The sequence below is a fragment of the Schistocerca cancellata genome, chromosome 2 (genome assembly GCF_023864275.1).
Source record: "Schistocerca cancellata isolate TAMUIC-IGC-003103 chromosome 2, iqSchCanc2.1, whole genome shotgun sequence".
Taxonomy (NCBI): Eukaryota; Metazoa; Arthropoda; class Insecta; order Orthoptera; family Acrididae; genus Schistocerca; species Schistocerca cancellata.
The window spans coordinates 1108827868-1108851162 of record NC_064627.1 but is presented as its reverse complement, the minus strand read 5'-3'; positions in this window follow the sequence as shown (position 1 = coordinate 1108851162).

The following is a 23295-nucleotide window of genomic DNA, read 5'->3' as shown; positions in this document are numbered from 1 at the left end:
CTACACCAAGAAGAACTGCAGATGATAAACGGGTATTCATTGAACATATCTATTACACTAGAACTGACATGTGATTACATTTTCACGCAATTTGGGTAGATAGATCCTCGGAAATCAGTATCCAGAACGACCACCTCTGGCCGTAATAACGGCCTTGATACGCGTGGACATTGACTCAAACAGTGCTTGGATGGCATGTACAGGTACAGCTGCGCATGAAGCTTCAACAAGATACCACAGTTCATCAAGAGTAGTGAATGGCGTATTGTGCCGAGCCAGTTGCTCGGCTACCATTGACCAGAGGTTGTCAATTGGTGAGAGGTCTCGAGAATGTGCTGGCCAGGGCAGTCGAACATTTTCTGTATCCAGAAAGGCCCGCACAGGACCTGCAACATGCGGTCGTGCATTATCCTGCTGAAATGTAGGATTTCGCAGGGATCGAATGAAGGGTAGAGCCACGGGTCGTAACACATCTGAAATGTAACGTCCACTGTTCAAAGGCCGTTAATGCGAACAAGAGGTGAACGAGACGTGTAACCTATAGCACGCCATACCATCACGCTGGGTTATACGCCAGTAATACACGTTTCCAATGTGCGTTCACCGCCATGTCGCCAAATACGGATGCGACCATCATGATGCTGTAAACAGAACCTAGATTCATCCGAAAAAATGATGTTTTGTCATTCGTGCACCCAGGTTCGTCGTTGAGTACACCATCGCAGGCGCTCCTGTCTGTGATGCAGCGTCAAGGGTAACTGCAGCCATGGTCTCCGAGCTGATAGTCCATGGTGCTGCAAACGTCGTCGAACTGTTCGTGCAGATGGTTGTTGTCTTGCTAACGTCCCCATCTGTTGACTCAGGGATCGAAACGTGGCTGCACGATCCGTTACAGCCATGCGGACACGATGACTGTCATCTCGATTGCCTGTGATAAGAGGCCGTTGGGATACAGCACGGCGTTCCGTATTACCGTCCTGAACCCGCTGATTCCATATTATGCTAACAGTCATTGGATCTCGAACAACGCGAGCAGCAATGTCGTGATACGATAAACCGCAATCGCGATCGGCTACAATCCGACCTTTATCAAAGCCGGAAACGTGATGGTAAGCATTTCTCCTCCTAACACGAGGCATCACAACAACGTTTCACCAGGCAACGCCGTTCATCTGCTGTTTGTGTATGAGAAACCTGTTGGAAACTTTCTTCACGTCAGCACGTTGTAGGTGTCGCCACCGGCGCCAACCTTGTGTGAATGCTCTGAAAAGCTAATCATTTGCATATCACAGCATCTTCTTCCTGTCGGTTAAATTTCGCGTCTGTAGCACGTCATCTTCGTGGTGTAGCAATTTTAAAGGCCAGTAGTGTAGTTACATTAATGTTACCACCGACTACGTTCGGCTTCAGCGTGTTGTAATCACTTAATCACTTATAGACGGCAGGTGGCAGCACTGGCAATGGATGGTATATAAGACGTGTTGTGTGGTGGTGCCGGTTGGTGGGGGGTGGAGGGGGGGGGGTGCTGAAAACGGAGCAGTCATTGCGATAATGTGGAAACGGAGCGATTTACCTGACGTACAAAAAGGCATGAGCATTGGCTTTCAGGCCAAAGGTGGATTCATTTCCGAAACAGCCAAGATCGTTACATATTCGATTGTCCCCATGGTTAAGGTATACAAGGCATGGAAAAATGGCACTATTCAAAACCGGCGCCGAGGCAATAGTGGTGCATCAGGGGCCATAACGAAAGGGGTGAACGATGGCTGTGGAGACGTGTATAGGCGAATATACTGGCAGTTCTTGAACAGTTGACTGCCCAGATAACTAAGGAGCTACCGACAGTGTCCACTCAACGACTGTTCATAGTACGTTGCTGCATGGGCCTCCGCGGTAGGCGCCTCGTTCATGCACCCATGCTGCCAGCGGTTCATTGGCTACGAAGGCTTTAATTTGCACGCAGTACTGCAACTGAACGTTCACTAAGTGGCGACAAGTGGTCTTTATACATGAATCACGTTTTATGCTTCGTCGGACAGGTGAACGTTGGCGTGTGTGGCGTGAAACGTCTGAAAGCAAACACCTTGCTACCAGGAGGGAGTGTCATGTTCTGGTAAATGTTTTCATGGAATTCCCTGGGTTATTTCGTCATTCTGGAAGACACAATGGATCAACACAAGTATAACCTATCCTTGGTAACCATGTCCACCCCTGAACACAATCGCAGCTGGAGATGACATTTGCCGAATATGTGCTGAAAGATCACATATAGCCAACAAATGGAAAAAATAAGCCTGTTAGAAGCACTTGAGGTAATAGAAAAAGCTTCACATGACTTAATCAACTACCCACATACCCACAAACCGCCACAATGACACATTCTGCTACACAAAATTGAAACACAATAGAATTTCCTATTCCTTACCTTGCTTACACCATAAACCTCAACAATATAAATCGTAATACTCCAATATTGTTTATTTTTGCTAAGTACTAGTTTAATATTGCCCATTGCATAAAATTCAATTTACAATGTAAAACATGTTAGTTTTGGTGCTAAGGTAGACAGTTTTCAACCAATGCCGTGAATAACCTTATAAACTGTATTACTGTAACATTATGTATATTACTTATTGTGTATAATATTGTGCATTGCCTGACGTTTAATGTACGACCTTAAACACATGGATATTGCGCAACATAAATGAAGAGTGCTCAGTTGAACTGTTCCTCAGCCAACGTCAAGACCTCACAAATTTTAGCGTTATAACCATTTAACCCTTAATATTGTGTGGTATAATTATTTATTGTGCTTAATATTGTACATTGTGTAAAGTGCAATTTCAACGTTAAGAAATAAACTTGACGCACACCACGCTATGCACGTTGATTTTATCTTTGCTAATAAAGTTTGTGCACCTAAAACCCAAGTGTCACTTTCAGACGTTACTCACTTGTTTCTTGAAGATGGATGAATAAGCCCAAAAGTAGTTTGAAATAAATAAAAATCAGTAGAACAAAAACAGAGTATTTGTTATTGAATATTAAAAAGATGATACATCGGCATATTTTTAGTCTTATCATATTTCAGTATATTGACGTTCATTGCTAAACACAATAAACAAAACAAAATAACAAAGGAAAATATTTTTATAGGCCCCCAAGAGCTATATTTGTAGAACGGTCCAACCTGAATCTCCACATGGCTCCATTCCAATCCATTCGCTTCTGCTTCTTCTTCTTCCTCCTACATTTCCCTCTCTCGTTTTATTTTGCCTCGCTCCAGATTTCCACCTGTTTCAAAATTGTGACCCCACGGAAATGGCGCCTCGGCAAGCGCCCCAGTTGCCATCGTCTGGTAAAGCCCCTGCGTTAGACGAGTCACAACAGGTAACTGGTAGCCTCGTGGGCACTGCTGGCACCTGTCACAGGGAACCGGCAAACATTCTACTCGTATACAACTAACAGTTCGCACCGTAGGATTTCAGGAGGTGGTATGAGATCACGTGGGACAAAATAATCAACATCTGTCAGCTTGCTCCTGATACGCACACTACAAAGAATGCAGAGATCAGAGTGTCGTTGGAGCAGCAGTTACACCACTGTCATACACTCCTGGAAATTGAAATAAGAACACCGTGAATTCATTGTCCCAGGAAGGGGAAACTTTATTGACACATTCCTGGGGTCAGATACATCACATGATCACACTGACAGAACCACAGGCACATTGACACAGGCAACAGAGCATGCACAATGTCGGCACTAGTACAGTGTATATCCACCTTTCGCAGCAATGCAGGCTGCTATTCTCCCATGGAGACGTTCGTAGAGATGCTGGATGTAGTCCTGTGGAACGGCTTGCCATGCCATTTCCACCTGGCGCCTCAGTTGGACCAGCGTTCATGCTGGACGTGCAGACCGCGTGAGACGACGCTTCATCCAGTCCCAAACATGTTCAATGGGGGACAGATCCGGAGATCTTGCTGGCCAGGGTAGTTGACTTACACCTTCTAGAGCACGTTGGGTGGCACGGGATACATGCGGACGTGCATTGTCCTGTTGGAACAACAAGTTCCCTTGCCGGTCTAGGAATGGTAGAACGATGGGTTCGATGACGGTTTGGATGTACCGTGCACTATTCAGTGTCCCCTCGACGATGACCAGTGGTGTACGGCCAGTGTAGGAGATCGCTCCCCACACCATGATGCCGGGTGTTGGCCCTGTGTGCCTCGGTCGTATGCAGTCCTGATTGTGGCGCTCACCTGCACGGCGCCAAACACGCATACGACCATCATTGGCACCAAGGCAGAAGCGACTCTCATCGCTGAAGACGACACGTCTCCATTCGTCCCTCCATTCACGCCTGTCGCGACACCACTGGAGGCGGGCTGCACGATGTTGGGGCGTGAGCGGAAGACGGCCTAACGGTGTGCAGGACCGTAGCCCAGCTGCATGGAGACGGTTGCGAATGGTCCTCGCCGATACCCCAGGAGCAACAGTGTCCCTAATTTGCTGGGAAGTGGCGGTGCGGTCCCCTACGGCACTGCGTAGGATCCTACGGTCTTGGCGTGCATCCGTGCGTCGCTGCGGTCCGGTCCCAGGTCGACGGGCACGTGCACCTTCCGCCGACCACTGGCGACAACATCGATGTACTGTGGAGACCTCACGCCCCACGTGTTGAGCAATTCGGCGGTACGTCCACCCGGCCTCCCGCATGCCCACTATACGCCCTCGCTCAAAGTCCGTCAACTGCACATACGGTTCACGTCCACGCTGTCGCGGCATGCTACCAGTGTTAAAGACTGCGATGGAGCTCCGTATGCCACGGCAAACTGGCTGACACTGACGGCGGCGGTGCACAAACGCTGCGCAGCTTGCGCCATTCGACGGCCAACACCGCGGTTCCTGGTGTGTCCGCTGTGCCGTGCGTGTGATCATTGCTTGTACAGCCCTCTCGCAGTGTCCGGAGCAAGTATGGTGGGTCTGACACACCGGTGTCAATGTGTTCTTTTTTCCATTTCCAGGAGTGTATGTAACAGGCCCAAGCAGTGGGGGAAAATGATCCCGAACTCCAATTGCATCCATGAATTATCCATCGCAGAACTGCAGTGCCGAAATTTCTACTATTTATAGTGTATAGACATGAGGCCTCTTTCAAATTACCCAATACTTATGTCTGAAGGGGTGGAAAACAGTTCGACTGTACAAGGCCACGAGCAACTGTTTCCCTTCAATTTGTATGCTACAAATTATACAACGCCAACTAATAGTACATTAACTGCTGACACCCCCCGCCCTCCCCAGTCTGTGTGATGCACATTACCTCAAGTTCATTCGAGGTGAGCTGCCACGATTTTGTAGACTGTACAGGGTTATTACAAATGATTGAAGCGATTTCACAGCTCTACAATAACTTTATTATCTGAGATATTTTCACAATACTTTGCACACACATACAAAAACTCAAAAAGTTTTTTTAGGCATTCACAAATGTTCGATATGTGCCCCTTTAGTGATTCGGCAGACATGAAGCCGATAATCAAGTTCCTCCCACACTCGGCGCAGCATGTCCCCATCAATGAGTTCGAAAGCATCGTTGATGCGAGCTCGCAGTTCTGGCACGTTTCTTGGTAGAGGATGTTTAAACACCGAATCTTTCACATAACCCCACAGAAAGAAATCGCATGGGGTTAAATCGGCAGAGCGTGGAGGCCATGACATGAATTGCTGATCATGATCTCCACCACGACCGATCCATCGGTTTTCCAATCTCCTGTTTAAGAAATGCCGAACATCATGATGGAAGTGCAGTGGAGCACCATCCTGTTGAAAGATGAAGTCGGCGCTGTCGGTCTCCAGTTGTGGCATGAGCCAATTTTCCGCGGGCTACGCGTGAAACTTGCCCGCACGCGTTCAACCATTTCTTCGCTCACTGCAGTCCGACCCGTTGATTTCCCCTTACAGAGGCATCCAGAAGCTTTAAACTGCGCATGCCATCGCCGAATGGAGTTAGCAGTTGGTGGATCTTTGTTGAACTTCGTCCTGAAGTGTCGTTGCACTGTTATGACTGACTGATGTGAGTGCATTTCAAGCACGACATACGCTTTCTCGGCTCCTGTGTGAGAGTGGCAGCACGAGCGCGTATCGATAGTGCACTGTCGTACCATCTCTGGAACGACCGACAGTAATTGCGCTCGCCTTGCGATGATAGTTTCTGACATGGTGTCGCGGACGGGAAGCATTAGCTGGCGCACATCAAGAGCCCGTTTCGTCTGGTGACCGTGTCGAGAAGAAGGCGCGCCAACATCCAGCTTCTGCAACAGCGACGGCCGACAATGAGTGACTGTCGCCACCTCCTCGATCGACGGCTTCAAACCTTCAATCAACCAACAAGGAAGACTGGGAGCACGTAAAGTTTTCGAACTGTATGGCAGACCTCAGCTTTTCAAACTTTTAAAATTGTTGCATCACAAAATTACAGCAACTTAGCATGAACGTTTGTTGCTCATTGTCCCAATTGCATTACCAAGCAGGGTCCCTTCCTTTTCCGGAATGAACCCGAGTGTCATTGAAATTCAAACGCCAGCATTAAAGTAATATTCTATTTCCCTGCTTTAATTTCAAAGTTCAGTTAAGGTATTCATAGCTGGCTGCGATATTTAGATTACACAAGCACAAATTAAGAGTGCGAGTTTTGTTACCGTATTTTAGCTTACCTGTGACTGCAGCTCAGCTTGGTACATACTGAATTTTACTATTGTTAATTGTTCAGAATCATTTAATTCAAGTTCAAAGTTAAATCTCTTATTTCTAAATTGCGTAGATTCAAGTAGCTTTTGAAATGATTGTTGAGGTAGTCCAAGACTAACCGTATTTTACTGAATTTCGATGTGCTTCAGAAAGAAAGCTCACTATTATCTTCAGTCACTAAATTAACTTTCGATTTTCCGGTTTTATTAATTCTTTTGCTAAATTAAGTCAGAGTGTAGCGAAATTTATTACTTCTGACAAACTTTCAGCTTTCACACTACACATGTCAACCTTCAGTTGCCACGCTTCTAGTGCTAATTATATGTGTAATAATCTTTCTTTTTCAGTTACTATAGTAATTGTCCTTAGGACTGGCGACTGTAATTTCCCCCAAATCTCAAATATCTAATTATCGCCAGTTGATTGTTAACGTAACGGCCGCACATTTACTTTCTTTATTAACTTTACCCCTTTTCAAAATTAATTTCCACCAGTTTCATTAGCATTTTTCCTTTCATTTAGATGTAACCCTTTCCTCCCTCTTTACCGACAAATTAACTTCGGTGACGATTGTTTTTCCCAAATTTCCATTAGGTACACGCGGTTTAATTTATCACTGTCATTAAGGTCGATAAGTGAGGGGGAGGTTACAAGGTCCCCGTCGCGCGGAGTCGGGCCGGAGCCGATGGCGGCGGGCTCTTCTTGCCAGGGTTACGAAGTTCGAAAAAAATGACTCTGAGCCCTATCGGACTTAACATCGGAGGTCATCAGCCCCTAGAACTTAGAACTACTTAAACCTATCTACCCTAAGGACATCAGACACATCCATGCCCGAGGCAGGAATCCAACCTGCGACCGTAGCGGTCGCGCGGTTCCAGACTGAAGCGCCTAGAACCGCTGCGCCACTCCGGCCGGTGTTACGAAGTTCGCCGCCCACCGATCTTGGACTCTAAAGTCGAATGCTCACTTAATCTACTATCAAGCCACAGCTGCTATCACTTCTTTTCGTTTGATCCTGGTTGTTGCTTTTTGCGAGATTCCCATGAGCAACAACATGTGTGCATTGAAGTCTGCTAGAATTACAGCCATTTCCTTGGATGAGTTTTAACTTAATTTAATTCACTTCTTCATTAATGAAGTTCACCAGCAGTATCTTCTGCCTTGTGGCTCGTTAACGTTGCGATTGTCCGCCCCCGGTAGCTGAGTGGTCAGCGCGACAGACTGTCAATCAAAAGGGCCCGGGTTCAATTCCCAGCTGGGTCGGAGATTTTCTCCGCTCAGGGACAGGATGTTGTGTTGTCGTAATCATCATCGTTTCATCCCCATCGACGCACAAGTCGCCGAAGTGGCGTCAAATCGAAAGACTTCCACCACGCGACCGGTCTACCCGACGGGAGGCCCTCGTCACAAGTCATTTCATTTCATTTCAACGCTCCGGTTACCTGCCCTGGGCGTTGGGGTAGTTTTTGGCAGCGTATTTTCCTCGTCGTGTTGTTGCTGTCCAGCACGGCGTGTCGTTCGACAGCTGAGGTGTGTTGGTAGTTTTGGGCGTTTATTCTGACTTGGATGGAATGGGAACCAGTATCCAGAACGTTCACTATGTTGTCATTTTGCTCCTCGGATGGTGCAGAAGTGATTTTCTTGGTTGGTTTGTCGGCTGGCCTTCGGTTGCGTTGCCTTCCGATTAAGAGGTTGTCGGTCTGGCTGCCTGTCTCACCTAAACGTGCGTTAGTGTTACCTTCCCAGGCCGACCCTCGGAACCTTCTGAGCGCCGCTCCTTGTGTTTTACATAGTGATTTCCTTTTAGTCCTAAGTACTCTGTGTGGCCTTCAGCCGAGTTTCAGCTTATTAAAATTGTAAGCTTTTTTCTCTTTAGGCCATAAGCAATGAAATTGTTTTGACATGGTGTGTGGCTTTCAGCCGAGTTTTAATCTCTCTTGAATAAAAAATTCAAATTTTTGTCTTGTTCTTAAGTCGTAACATTGTTGTTCTTAGTATGAGGCCTTCAGCTGAGTTTGTATGGAATGTTTTAAGCTAAGGCCCTCAGCCTGTTAAATTGAAAGCCCTTCTTCCAAGGCTTTAAGCCGTTAAATTGTTTGGTTGACAGGCGGCCTTCAGCCGGGTTTCAGCATATTTAGAATTAAAACTGAAAATCTTTGTTTTTGCCTTAAGCTGTAACACTGTTCTTGCTTAATGTGTGGCCTTCAGCCTATTTTTATTGAAGTAAAAAAATTTTTTTTGAAAGAAGTGAAACTTTCAGAAGAACTCTTGTACCTCAATTCCTTGCTTAGGCCTTGGGCCCTGGCTTTCAGCGTATTAAATCAAATCAAAGGATCTCTTTCGTTAAAATTTTTGATTGTGTTATTGTGTGTTTTGACTACTAAAATTAACATGTTGAGTGTAACTGACAGCAACTTATTTTGGTCCCTTTCCACAAATATAACCTCACCCGCTCTGTCCTGCTAGTCCAGGGATTACATGCACCATCCCATGCCTTTTTGTTAATATATGTGAGCATCCGTACAACAGGTACACTGTGTGGGTGGAAGGGGAGGTCTAGCATAATGGATAGCACCATCGTCGGATCTCAGTTCTATAATTTTTTTTCCCATTTAGATGAAATCAGCCTTCTGGGGATTATAATCTAGTTGTGTTGGGGCGGCTAGCATCCAAAGAGCTCGAAGACAAACAAGGAAAGCCAGGTAGCTAGCCTGCTAGTTGGTTGGATGTGAGGGGAAACTCGGAATAATTAGTCAGAAGGGTAGGTGGCGGTATCTGTTCTCCAGTGTGGGCGGCCGTGAGTACGAAGAAATCCAACACCTCCGAGAGTGGAAGTAGGAACTGCTCCTGCAACAATCACAGACAGAAGACACTTTTGCCCAGAAATGCTGCTGCCTTGCAGCGAATGACGTTGATTCATCAAAGCTTGGGGGTAGAAAACCTTCAAGAAAATTTAACTGGTCCACTTAGTAACGAGTCCCGGCAATATTTTACTTTTCAGAAGGTAATGTTCAGTACCGTATTCTGCACCTCTATACATTCTCATGTTGTAAAATTTTAAATAAGTTTTCTATCTACTTACACAATGTCATAAACAGATTTTCTTTTGAGCGTAGCCTCTTTCTATGTCGATTTATGAATTCTTTATGTTAAAGTAAGCATACTGAGTCCTTTTTAGTGATTCCGAGTCTACGGAACAACACTAAATCACTGAAAGTCCTAGCAGGAAAAAGCGGGATCGGTTTAACAGTATGTAGGGAAGCAGCCTACTCACGCCTTATAAAATTCTCATCAGTCATTCCATTGTGTGCCAGCCTAGTCCGCTGTAACTAGCTCTGACGTCATAAATGTTGCGCAATACTTTAAAAATCAAGTAAATAACCTGAAACAGTTCTAGCATGTCAGGATTAATACTAAATCAATATGTGTTGAATGTCAGTTCAAGAACTTTAACCATTTTCAAAATTTGGACGTTTTTCTGTAAAAATCATTGGCGCAACAGAAAAGAGCTAGAGACTTAAAATTTATTTTTAGATTCCTTTTTCATAATAATTTAATAGAAACAGTACTTTGGATCTCACACATTAAAATTTTAGTGGAAATTCATGATTTTCTGGGTTTTCTCTTAAAAACTAAGGAAGCAAGATAGATTAAATAGGCTAATAAATAAGGCTAGGATGTTTAAATTTAAGTATAATGGAGATCCGCTATAATCATAAAGATGTGAGAAGTTTCAACTCAATAACTATAAAACTATAGCGATAGCGTATCTCCAAAGGGCAAGTTCAGAGCTCGTCTACTGCGTGTAGTGTAATTAAATTAATTCTCTCGCCCAAAATATTTTACTTAGCCACGTCAGACTTTTATTATGATTACTTACCTGTGTGCTGAATGCACATTTAAATAGAGAGTTTCATCGGCCATCGGCAAAAGAAGCTATGATTTATTCAATAACTTAAAGTGGTGCATTACTAGCCCAGTGGCTAGTCGGGAGAGCCGATTTGATCAGGCGTTCCCTTAGCCGTCCGCACCGCGGCTTTATATATAAGAACGCTGCGCGAGAGAGTAAGGCCCCAGTTCTCTCCAGACGCAGATTAGCACACCATCTGTGCCGGGAGTCGCGTCGCGTTGGTATCATTGCTATAAACAGCCTCGGGTGCCGTATTAAGTTACTCAGGATACGCGTAACCATGAAATCATTTTCGAGTGAAGTGTTAATTCGGGGATGACTTTAATGATCTGTCTTCAGTTTGCGTATGTCGTATTTTCACGTGCTGGGACAGACATTCTACCATTATTTAGCGTGGCGTTTGATGAACATTATCATCAAATTATGGCGAGCATTCATTTAAACATTTAATTTGGACAGTTATAGTTGCATCAGCGCATTAGACTCTGAACTGCTCTGTTAGTCAGGTTGTGTGAAGTCTTTTTTTTTTTTCATCTGTGACTTTCAGAATACAGAGAACATTTTTTTTCACGATCGTTTTTGATTATGAATCCCAGACAATCTCCTAATTCCTCAGAGCTATAAGTGTATTTCTAAGATGAAGTGGGAACTAGGAATTCTAATTACAGGCTTCACGTTTTGCTAATCACTTTCTGGTTGCCCATATTGTAGTTAGAGAGCCAGTGTTGAGAACGGCAAAAGACAGCATAAATAATAGGAACATTTATATAACAATTAATTCCACCTGACGTCCCACATATGGTTAAACGGCAGGGAAATGCATTCTTTTATGCATCTTTTCTGCAGTACATTAGAATTCTACATTTTAAACAACATATATAATAAACAAATATAAATTCTACCCGCCGCCCCACAAGTAGACGGCGATAAAAACGAAAATGGATTAGGAATTTTGAAATTTGGAATAAGTAAGGCCTGCAAACAGAAATGAAAGAGGTTACAGAAGAAGTAAGTCAATTTCAAATGTATATAGTGGCTGTTAACGAGACTAAATGGAAGGGGAAAGGAAGCGAACAGCTGGACTGTTACTTCAACCTGTACAATGGTGTCTATAAATACAAGGGAGCTAAGTCTGCAGTCTCTACACTTACCGGTACCAAAGAAAAATTTAGCTAAAAGGTTCAAAGATTGGGATGCAACAAATGAGCGTACTGAAAACGTGGAGTTTAAAGTAAAATGGTATGAAGTGGTAGTAATAACAGTGTGGGCTCCATAAAATAATGATAGAGTTAATTCCAAGGATGAGCAAGATAAACTTTAAGCCAACTACTAGAATATACGTATTAATAGCAGGAAAGAGATTATTCTGTTTGGCGACTTAAATGGTGTGTTGGGTTCAGCCTAATGGATGCAGTTGTCGGACCAAATTGGGAAAAGGATGTGAATGATAATCGTGAACGACTTGTAGACATACGTCAGCAACAATCACTAAGGACTCCGAATGTTTACTTTAAACATAAACAATACATAAATTGACATAGAAAGAGGCTACGTTCAAAAGAAAATCTGTTTATGACTTTGTGTAACTTATTTAAAATTTACGGCATGAGAATGTATAGAGTGTAACCTCCCCCTCACTTATCGACCTTAATGACAGTGAAAAATTAAACCGCGTGTACCTAATGGAAATTTGGGAAAAGCAACCATAACCGAAGTTAATCTGTCGGTAAAGAGGGAGGAAAGGGTTACATCTAAATGAAAGGAAAAATGCTAATGAAACAGATGGAAATTAATTTTGAAAAGGGGTAAAGTTAATGAAGAAAGTAAATGTGCGACCATTACGTTAACAATTAACTAGCGGTAATTAGATATTTGAGATTTGGGGGAAATTACGGTCGCCAGTCCTAAGGACAATTACTATAGTAACTGAAAAAGAAAGGTTATTACACATATAACTAGCACTAGAAGTGTGGCAACTGAAGGTTGACATGTGTAGTGTGAAAACTGAAAGTTTGTCAGAAGTAATAAATTTCGCTACACTCTGACTTAATTTAGCAAAGGAATTAATAAAACAGGAAAATCGAAAGTTAATTTAGTGACTGAAGTTAATAGTGAGCTTTCTTTCTGAAGCACATCGAAATTCAGTAAAACACGGTTAGTCTTGGACTACCTCAACAATCATTTCAAAAGCTACTTGAATCTACGCAATTTAGAAATACGAGATTTAACTTTGAACTTGAATTAAATGACTCTGAACAATAGTAAAATTTAGTACATACCAAGCTGAGCTGCAGTCACAGGTAAGCTAAAATACGGTAACAAAACTCGCACACTTAATTTGTGCTTGTGTAATCTGAATATTGTAGCCAGCTATGAATACCTTAACTGAACTTTGAAATTAAAGCAGCGAAATGCTATATTATTATTTTAATGCTGGCGTTTGAATTTCACCAACACTCGGGTTCGTTCCGGAAAAGGAAGGGACCCTGCTTGGTAATGCAATGGGGACAATGAGCAACAAATGTTCATGCTAAGTTGCTGTAATTACAGTTACGAAAATGGTACAGTTTGAAAAGATGAGGTCTGCCACACAGTTCTAAAACTTTATACGTGCTCCCAGTCTTCCTTGTTGGTTGATTGAAGGTTTGAAGCCGTCGATCGAGGAGGTGGCGACAGTCTCTCATTGTCGGCCGTCGCTGTTGCAGAAGCTGGATGTTAGCGCGCCTTCTTCTCGACACGGTCACCAGGCGAAACGGGCTCTTGATGTGCGCCAGCTAATGCTTCCCGTCCGCGACACCGTGTCAGAAACTATCATCGCGAGTCGAGCGCAATTACATTCTGCCAAACCCCGAAAGCGCGGCAACTCGCGGGAGCTTCGCACAACGCACCTGCTTCACTCGCTACTACAGCCAGACTCTCTCTCTGCCCGCGCACTACGCGACAGAGTTAACACTACCAAAGATCCTACACACTTTGATTCTTCACACGACCTGTCGATGTAATTGTTCGATAGCAGTTTTCCCTAGACAAGACCCAGCGTAAAAATACAAATAATATTTACGAAACAAACCAATTCTACATCGACATAAATGCATAAATATATATATACAAATAGTAAAACAATTACAATATGTAGAGACACAGAAATGTTATATACTCAGGTAACAAAAATAGGAAAAAATTATAGTACAATAGATGGAAATAGGAGGATATGCATTTCCGGCGTTACACGTGCCCCACATTGTCTGAGGATGTTCGTGTAACCTAAACAGACTCAGAAAATGTCCCAAAAAGAAACAGCGGAAATGCATATGCTCAAAACATCAACAAAATTTAGCATTAGGCTAATTAACCATAATCCAATTTTTGGACCATAATGTTTGAGTGGAGGCACTCCTAACCTTATTCCACTCTGTCATCTTACACAAAAGAAAACAGGTTGACAACATTTTGAACTTCATACAAAACATAGAAAATGGTTTAGCTATACAAAAAATCAAAATTCCTAGCAGTATCAAGAAATGGAATACTATTTACAAAATGAATCAGAGTACATGGTCATAAAAAACAGGTATATCAAAATACGCAAATTAATTATTAATTACATAGAATACGTATTTTATATAAACTTTTCATAATTAATATTCTCGTCATGAGTGTGCACTTAACGCCAAACAAGAAAACAATATACAGCAGATCGACAAAAACATAAATATTGACAACAGAATTCTTTCACATCAGCTGTCCGGGAAGAAAAACAACTCCGCCTTCCGTACTCGCAAGTACCAAGAATGCCGACAGCGGCACAAGAGCCGACAGCGGTTCCGCCCCGCCAGTATTGTTGTGCCCGCCTGTGCGGCACGCTTGATCTCTCTCGCCCTTGTAACGGCATTTCCAGAACGTCCGTTTCACTGAATTCTTTCGGTAAAACTCACTCCCGAGTAATCTCAAGGAGTCCTTAAACACTATCACAGTGGATAACTCAACACTGTCCATCATCACACGCATGTACTAGCCTGAAACTTAAAACAGCATCTAAGTACATCGGCAATGACTAGTAAATCACATATTTATGGAATCTTACAGCTATTTACAAAATCATATTTACATTCCTTAATCTACTGTGACTCAGCTGAAAACTTAAGCTAGCAGCTTGGATTTTTCAGTTGATTAGATCATGATTAAATTGATTAAAATTAAATTGATTAATCAAAATTAATTACTTATTAATTACAACTTCTTTAATGACCTCTAGGTCAGGCAAAAGCATCGCAACATGGCACATCCTTAAATCTTACACTCTATATTTACATACTGTACAAATTACCCCTTCTGTGGTATTAATCAATCCTTGGTTGGTACAATTTCAGGTCTACAATGTTCTGTATACCTAATAGCTTTCCAGAGCTTGGATACTCTAAGCAATAAGCATTTGTGTGAGGTATACCAATGACTTTATATGGTCCATTATAAACAAACTTAAATTTAGAGATTTCATGCTCTATCTCGCTCGATTTCTCATGAGCTTTTACAAGTACTAAGTCTCCGATTGCAAACTTAGCAAAACGCGCTTTAGCGTCATGACGACGTAAGCGAGCATCGGCTTTTAGCTTCATTACTTCTCGCAAACGATCTTTTTTCACACCAATACTAATGTCAATCCGTGGAGGGAATTTGATTATCTCTTCCACTAAACTTTCTACACTTTTGTCACTGCCGAGATTCCTCACGTTACGGCAGTTCAAATTCATTCCTATGTCAATGTCATCCGGCCAGTTAACAATGTGTATAGGCTGGTATTGCCTATGCACACCGTCTCCTGCCTCGTCAAAACCAACTACCATTGTTTTATCTAGTGACATACATGTCAAAGTTTTGCTTTCGCAATTAATCGCTGCACGGTACTTTAATAGCCAATCTCACCCAATAATTACTTCCGTAGTTAAGTCTGGCACGACGACAAACTCTTGTTCAAATCGTGCCCCACATATCTCGAAGTGGACAAAAATCTGTTTTGTGACCGGTTTACTGGCCTTCCCAGTAGCACCGATAATTTTCACTCCTGTTACTGGCATAACTACGATGCCGGGTCTGTCTTTCAGTAACTCAAATATTTTCCCAGATACAGCACTCAATTCTGCACCGGTGTCAATCAACACCTTTAGTTGTAGGTCGTGCATATTAACAGACACTACTATCTGTCTACACTTGTCCTCGACCGTTTCTTTATTTTCCCACAGTAAATCCTCGTCTATATCCAGGTCATTCTAGAAAAAAACCATCCGGCTTTGATCCTAAAGGCGGCTTATCTGGCGGCCTTTTCTGCCTCTGTTCACATACCGTTTTAATTTCAACATGTTTGTCCTGAGGCGTAGTCTGTTGCTTCGCCTCCAATACCGAAACCTTTTCCTCTAACTCGTCAACTAGTGAGTGTTGCTTTGCTATCAATTCATTAATTGTCACCTTAGTTGATTCCTCTTTGGTCAGATTGATCTCATCTGCCAATCTACCTGGAGGAATGTGCCCAGTAGTACCTGCAATTACTTCCTCTGGACCTGCGCAACCCACACTGCTATCGACTGACCGTATAATGTCAGCTCTAACCTCATACACGCTGTAATCTATGTGATTTTCTACCAATCGTGTCCGGCTATGACTAAAATTTTCGTAATATTTCTCCTTAATACTCTCGCAATGTTTAAACTGGAGGTTTGCGTCGGATGGGTCGGCTACTTCTACCACTATAACTTTCGGTAAAGTCTGCCGGTTAGGGCCAGAACTTTCCGTTACTACTTCAACATCCAAGTCTTGCGGGACGAAACACGACGAATCTTGCTCGTGCTCCCCATTAACATGAACTGTTTCTGGTAAAGTCTGCCGGTTAGGGCCAGAACTTTCTATCACTTTACAAACACTATCTTCCTGCGGGACGAGACGCGGCAAATCCTGCACGCGCTCCCCATAAACACTTCTCCCATACAGACCCCTATAATCTCTTAGTTCGTCGTATAAGGGACCGAACTGCCTTAACCAGACCTCATCCCTCTCTGCATCCCCTCGCTCGATGACGGACGTGTTATCTGACATCTGACCTTCTCTCAACACTTGCGAATCATTCTTAAACTCAATCTCCAGTTCCGCTGTGGGTATTACAGCTGCCACTTTATAATCGATTTCCGGAACACTACTTAAATTGTTCTCACTGACAGTGAATGTACTTCCTACTGCCGTGTATACAGCTGATCTACTACTTGTGGGCGCACTCCTTTCTCCTAACACTGGCACACTCTCCCGCCGTTGATTATTCTACACGGAATTTTCATAACGACGACACCTGGGTTTTCTCCTGTAATTTCTCCACGCCCGGTCGGCCCCTCACCGGCGCGGCTAATGGTTTCCCTGTCTCGTCCCAGCAGATACGCTCCCCAGATGCTGCTGAGGCGGCTGATAACACCCTCTGGCGTTATTACTAGTCTGTGAAGCCCGTATCACATCTACATCTACATCTACATCTATACTCCGCGAGCCACCTTACGGTGTGTGGCGGAGGGTACTTATTGTACCACTATCTGATCCCCCCTTCCCTGTTCCATTCACGAATTGTGCGTGGGAAGAACGACTGCTTGTAAGTCTCCGTATTTGCTCTAATTTCTCGGATCTTTTCGTTGTGATCATTACGCGAGATATATGTGGGCGGTAGTAATATGTTGCCCATCTCTTCCCGGAATGTGCTCTCTCGTAATTTCGATAATAAACCTCTCCGTATTGCGTAACGCCTTTCTTGAAGTGTCCGCCACTGGAGCTTGTTCAGCATCTCCGTAACGCTCTCGCGCTGACTAAATGTCCCCATGACGAATCGCGCTGCTTTTCGCGTTAGTATGATACTGGTTTCCGTCATTCCTGTTATTATTTGCATTGTACCGATTGTTATTACGGTCCGAACCATTATTGTTATTGCTGCGGTATGCATTATTCCCATGGTTATCGTTGTTGTGGTTGCTGTGGCACCCGTTGTTGTTACCACGGCCTCTACCACTGTCGCGATTATTGCGCCAATTGTCCTCGTCCTCAACTCTTTCCAGAAAATCATTGATTGTCCTGCAATTGCTTCCCACGTATCGTTTTGTATCATCTGGAAGCTTCTTGTAGAGTTCCCAGACTACTTCGGATTCCGTGCGGCGATCACGCAGATATTCCAACTTGCGGATCCAGCCCTCACAAAACTCCTTCATCGAACCGCATCGAAAGGCCTCGATACGACAAATTCGCGCCAGACACTTTGCTGTTTTTGCTCTGACCAGTATTCAGCCAGAAACAAAATTTTAAATTCGTCAAAAGTCAGGTTCGTAATGTTGAGGTTTAAGCCCCAACGCTTGGCATCACCAGCCAACACATCAATAATCGCATAATTTTTCTCTCATTAGTCCATGATCTGGGTAAAACTCTTTCACAATTCTTAATGAAATCCGTCGCGTGTATACCGCCTTTTTTCAAGGGGTCGAACCGCTCCTCTTTCGTCAACAATTCCGAACTATGTACACAAATTGGCACATAGCTCTGTTTTTCGTCAAGTTTCTTTTCTAATTCCGAGACTCTCGTAATTACTTGGCAAGTGGTTGTCGCAAGCGTTTCTACTTCCCTTTTTTTCTCTTCGCAGGTATTAGCCTGTTTCGTCACTTTGGTGTCTACTTCGGATACTAAAGCCTTTAAAGTTTCCACCTTCTTTTGATCCTCTTTTTTCACTAATTGAATTTGTTCCGTCACCTTATTCTCGATGATCGGAGCAACTGATTCTCCTACACTTTTTTCGATTCTGCTAATTTCGGAATAAAAACGAGTATTTATGCTCGCAATTTCCGCCTGAACGCCTCTCGTTTCCTGATGATGATTACCGATTTCGGTATTAATCACAACAATATCTTCTTTGATTTTATCAACTTTTGTGTTAACAACTCCAACATTGTCGGTAACAACATTAATAGCTTTGTTCTGACTGTCTAGCTTTCGTTCAATTTTTTCAGACTGAGCTTCTTGCTTGGCCGATTGACTCTTGATTTCGTTAATCAAAACATTCAATAAATCAGTTAAATTCCCGGAAACTACCGGTTTTACTTCCATAGCGGCTTCCTCTTTAATTGTCCCCCCGTATTCGTCATCAAGGGATTCACATTTGATTTTCACTTCCGATTCCGAAACATTTTCTAAAGTGTGGAATTCCATTTCTGCTCTTTGTTGCGTTTCGGCAGTCGCGTCTTTCATGCTAGCCGCCTGCACCTGAACAATGGGTACCGCGGTGCGCGTTACCCACTGTTCGACAGATTGTTCCTTATCCAAGCCTACCAAATTTTGGTAATTGTTGCCTTCACTCATTTTAATAATTTTCAATATAAATGCCAAATCTCAAATCTAATTAGGATTCCTCACACTAATATTCTGGCTGACGTATCGAACATTTCGTAACCAGTACTTTGTTACGAGATTTGCACAATGCAAAATTCGTGTCCAGAACAACCTCAAATCTGAAGATTGTCCTGTCACCAGGACGCCACGTGTAACATCCCCCTCACTTATCGACCTTAATGACAGTGAAAAATTAAACCGTGTGTACCTAATGGAAGTTTGGGAAAAGCAATCGTCACCGAAGTTAAACTGTCGGTAAAGAGGGAGGAAAGGGTTACATCTAAATGAAAGGAAAAATGCTAATGAAACAGGTGGAAATTAATTTTGAAAAGGGGTAAAGTTAATGAAGAAAGTAAATGTGCGGCCGTTACGTTAACAATTAACTAGCGGTAATTAGATATTTGAGATTTGGGGGAAATTACGGTCGCCAGTCCTAAGGACAATTACTATAGTAACTGAAAAAGAAAGGTTATTACACATATAATTAGCACTAGAAGTGTGGCAACTAAAGGTTGACACGTGTAGTGTGAAAACTGAAAGTTTGTCAGAAGTAATAAATTTCGCTACACTCTGACTTAATTTAGCAAAAGAATTAATAAAACGGGAAAATCGAAAGTTGATTTAGTGACGGAAGTTAATAGTGAGCTTTCTTTCTGAAGCACATCGAAATTCAGTAAAATACGGTTAGTCTTGGACTATCTCAACAATCATTTCAAAAGCTACTTGAATTTACGCAATTTAGAAATAAGAGATTTAATTTTGAATTTGAATTAAATGATTCTGAACAATTAACAATAGTAAAATTTAGTACGTACCAAGCTGAGCTGCAGTCACAGGTAAGCTAAAATATGGTAACAAAACTCGCACTCTTAATTTGTGCTTGTGTAATCTAAGTATTGTAGCCAGCTATGAATACTTAAACTGAACTTTGAAATTAAAGTAGTGAAATGGAATGATTGTACTTTAATGCTGGCGTCTGAATTTGAACGACACTCGGGTTCATTCCGGAAAAGGAAGGGACCCTGCTTGGTAATGCAATTGGGACAATGAGCAACAAAAGTTCATGCTAAGTTGCTGTAATTTTGTGATGTAACAATTTTAAAAGTTTGAAAAGCTGAGGTCTGCCATACAGTTCTAAAACTTTACGTGCTTCCAGTCTTCCTTGTTGGTTGGTTGAAGGTTTGAAGCCGTCGATCGAGGAGGTGGCGACAGTCACTCATTGTCGGCCGTCGTTGTTGCAGAAGCTGGATGTTGGCACGCCTTCTTCTCGACACGGTCACCAGATGAAACGGGCTCTTGATGTGCGCCAGCTAATGCTTCCCGTCCACGACACCATGTCAGAAACTATCATTGCAAGTCGAGCACAATTACATGCTGCCAAACCCCGAAAGCGCGGCAACTCGCGGGAGCTTCACACAACACACCAGCTCCACTCGCTACTCCAGCCAGACCCTCCCTGCCCGCGCTCCACGCGGCAGAGTTAACACTACCAAAGATCCTACACACTTTGATTCTTCACACGACCTATCGATGTAATCGTTCGATAGCAGTTTTCCCTAGGCAAGACCCACGGTAAAAGTAAAATAATATTCACAAAACAAACCAATTATACATCGACATAAATGCATATATATACAAATAGTAAAACAATTACAATATGTAAAGACACAGAAATGTCATATATTCAGGTAACTAAACTAAGGAAAACAAATTTATAGTACAATAGATGGAAATAGGAGGATATGCATCTCCGGCGTTACAAGAGGTGCAGAATACGGTACTGCACATTACTTTCTGAAAAGTAAAATATTTTTTCCAATAGCAACACCTTTTATAAATCAGGAAAAAGAGGTAAGCAAAGTGAATTACAAACTCAAAAGTTTGGAGAATGAATCAACAATATTCCTGTATAGGCTTCGATTAAAGTTGAAACTGATTAACGTAACACTCTTCTGGGAATATCAGATATGAAGATGTTGTTAAGGGAAGCAGCTAAAGAAGCTTTAGGAGTGTTGCTGGGAAATTCACGAATTCAAAAGAGACGGTGTTTAGAAAGGCCAGATTGCTTGCAACCAGTGGTGGCGTGTTTGTCCCTGTTAGTAGTAGTTTATATCCTGTAGTGAAGTAGAAGTGGATAGTTCCTGTGAATTATTATGGGTGGAGGTTACACTCAACAACCGAGCTAGGTTAATAATTGGCTCCTTTTACCGACCTCCCGACTCAGCAGCATTAGTGGCAGAACAACTGAGAGAAAATTTGGAATACATTTCACATAAATTTTCTCAGCATGTTATAGTCTTAGGTGGCGATTCCAATTTACCAGATACAGACTGGGACGCTCAGATGTTTAGGACGGGTGGTAGGGACAAGCATCGAGTGACATTATACTGAGTGCGCTATCCGAAAATTACCTCAAGCAATTAAACAGAGAACCGACTCGTGGAGATAACACTTGGACCTACTGATAACAAACAGACCCGAACTTTTCGACTCTGTAAGTGCAGAACAGGGAATCAGTGATCATAAAGCCGTTGCAGCATCCCTGATTATGAAAGTTAATAGGAATATAAAAAAAGGGAGGAAGGTTTATCTGTTTAGCAAGAGTAATAGAAGGCAGATTTCAGACTACCTAACAGATCAAAACGTAAATTTCTGTTCCGACACTGACAATGTTGAGTGTTTATGGAGAAAGCTCAAGGCAATCGTAAAATGCGTTTTACACAGGTACATGCCGAGTAAAACTGTGAGGGAAAGCAAAGAGAGCTTCACTGCAAGTTTAAGCGCAGCCACAACCTCTCAGACAAACAGAAGCTAAACGATGTCAAAGTTAGCGTAAGGAGGGCTATGCGTGAAGCGTTCAGTGAATTCGAAAGTAAAATTCTATGTACCGACTTGACAGAAAATCCTAGGGAGTTCTGGTCTTACGTTAAATCAGTAAGTGGCTCGAAACAGCATCTCCAGACACTCCGGGATGATGATGGCATTGAAACAGAGGATGACACGCGTAAAGCTGAAATACTAAACACCTTTTTCCAAAGCTGTTTCACAGAGGAAGACCGCACTGCAGTTCCTTCTCTAAATCCTCGCAGAAAAGAAAAAATGACTGACATCGAAATAAGTGTCCAAGGAATAGAAAAGCAACTGGAATCACTCAACAGAGGAAAGTCCACTGGACCGGACGGGATACCAATTCGATTCTACACAGAGTACGCGAAAGAACTTGCCCCCCCTTCTAACAGCCGTGTACCGCAAGTCTCTAGAGGAACGGAAGGTTCCAAATGATTGGAAAAGAACACAGGTAGTCCCAGTCTTCAAGAAGTGTCGTCGAGCAGATGCGCAAAACTATAGACCTATATCTCTGACGTCGATCTGTTGTAGAATTTTAGAACATGTTTTTTGCTCGAGTATCATGTCGTTTTTGGAAACCCAGAATCTACTCTGTAGGAATCAACATGGATTCCGGAAACAGCGGTCGTGTGAGACCCAACTCGCTTTATTTGTTCATGAGACCCAGAAAATATTAGATACAGGCTCCCAGGTAGATGCTATTTTCCTTGACTTCCGGAAGGCGTTCGATACAGATCCACACTGTCGCCTGATAAACAAAGTAAGAGCCTACGGAATATCAGACCAGCTGTGTGGCTGGACTGAAGTGTTTTTAGAAAACAGAACACAGCATGTTGTTATCAATGGAGAGACGTCTACAGACGTTGAAGTAAACTCTGGCGTAGCACAGGGGAGTGTTATGGGACCATTGCTTTTCACAATATATATAAATGACCTAGTAAATAGTGTCGGAAGTTCCATGCGGCTTTTCGCGGATGATGCTGTAGTATACAGAAAAGTTGCACCATTAGAAAATTGTAGCGAAATGCCCGAAGATCTACAGCGGATAGGCACTTGGTGCAGGGAGTGGCAACTGACCCATAACATAGACAAATATAATGTATTGCGAATACATAGAAAGAAGGATCCTTTATTGTATGATTATATGATAGCGGAACAAACACTGGTAGCAGTTAGTTCTGTAAAATATCTGGGAGTTTGCGTGCGGAACGATTTGAAGTGGAATGATCATATAAAATTAGTTGTTGGTAAGGCGGGTACCAGGTTGAGATTCATTGGGAGAGTCCTTAGAAAATGTAGTCCATCAACAAAGGAGGTGGCTTACAAAACACTCGTTCGACCTATACTTGAGTATTGCTCATCAGTGTGGGATCCGTACCAGATCG